Below are 1,325 nucleotides of genomic sequence, written 5' to 3' on the forward strand. Positions count from 1 at the left end.
TTGGTTTGTATGCTTTGCCGATGGATTTTTACTTGGATAATTTTTCCTTTTAACATTGTCTTTGTTGAGTTTGCGATGTCTTTATGTTTTTACACCTTAAAGGGATCAGTGCTGCAGACACTTGGCCTTGGTATTTTTAACGAAAAGACATATCACCTATCCTCTTTATTATTTCTTTGTGATTTATTTTACTTCGTAAGCCTGTTTGTTGGTTATATTTCTAAGGCTTAAGGAACTATTGGTGTAGGCTGTTCAGACCTGTCTATGAGACAATTTTGTTTTGACTGAATGAGTCTCATGGAGTTGTATTGGTCTAGGAACTCACCCCTTATATAGGTTCATTCAACCCTTGAACCTATTGAGCGATATGGCCTGGGAGCTCATCCCCTTACATGGCCTTTGCCATGGAGTTTTTGCTAGGTTCTCAACCTGATATTAGGATAGAAAGACAAGTTTGATAAAACAACTTCATTCATTCAAGCAGTACTTGCTTTTTACAAAAGGTTTCCATAGTGTTGTTCGAGGTACATTTTGATACAAACCAAACTTTTCTGTCTAAACATGGAATTTTCTCAGGGTTTTGCCGTTCCAATGTCTTGGAAGCCTTTTGCCTTCTGAATTTGCTAGCTTGTAGGATCCGCCCTTGTGTGCTTCGAGGATGGTGTATGGGCCTTCCCATTTTGGGCCCAGCTTTCCTTGATTTTCCTTTTTGCTAGCTTCATTGTTTCTGAGGACTAGGTCCACTGGCTTGAATCGTTCATTCTTAACCTTCTTGTTGTAGTAGGCTTCCATCTTCTGTTTGTATTTGGCTTCTTGGATTGCGGCTTGATCTCGGGCTTCCTCTAGGAGTTGTAAATTCAACATGGTCTCTTGTTGGTTTGTTTCGGGATCCATGTTGACAACTCGTTGGGTTACAACTCCTATTTCAGCAGGGATTACAGCCTCGGATCCAAATACCAAGCTATAAGGCGTTTTCTTGTGGCTTGTTTTTTCGGTTGTTCTAATTGCCCATAGAACACTAGGCAATTCTTCAAGCCAATTGCTTTCATATCTTCCTAATCTTGTCTTGATGCCTTCCACTATGCTTCGGTTAGCCCTTTCAACCTGGCCGTTTGATTGCGGGTAAGCCACTGAGCTGAAGATCTGGTTGATCCTGTACTCTTTGCACCAAAGGCTGAAAGGCTTTTCAGCAAATTGCTTTCCATTGTCAGTGACAATCACTCCCGGCAACCCATAACGGCAGATGATGTTTTCCCAAACGAAGTCTATGACTTGTTTTCCTGTGATCTTTGCAAGGGGTTTAACCTCGGGTCATTTTGAGACAA

The sequence above is a fragment of the Helianthus annuus genome, chromosome 17, assembly GCF_002127325.2.
Source record: "Helianthus annuus cultivar XRQ/B chromosome 17, HanXRQr2.0-SUNRISE, whole genome shotgun sequence".
Taxonomy (NCBI): domain Eukaryota; kingdom Viridiplantae; phylum Streptophyta; class Magnoliopsida; order Asterales; family Asteraceae; genus Helianthus; species Helianthus annuus.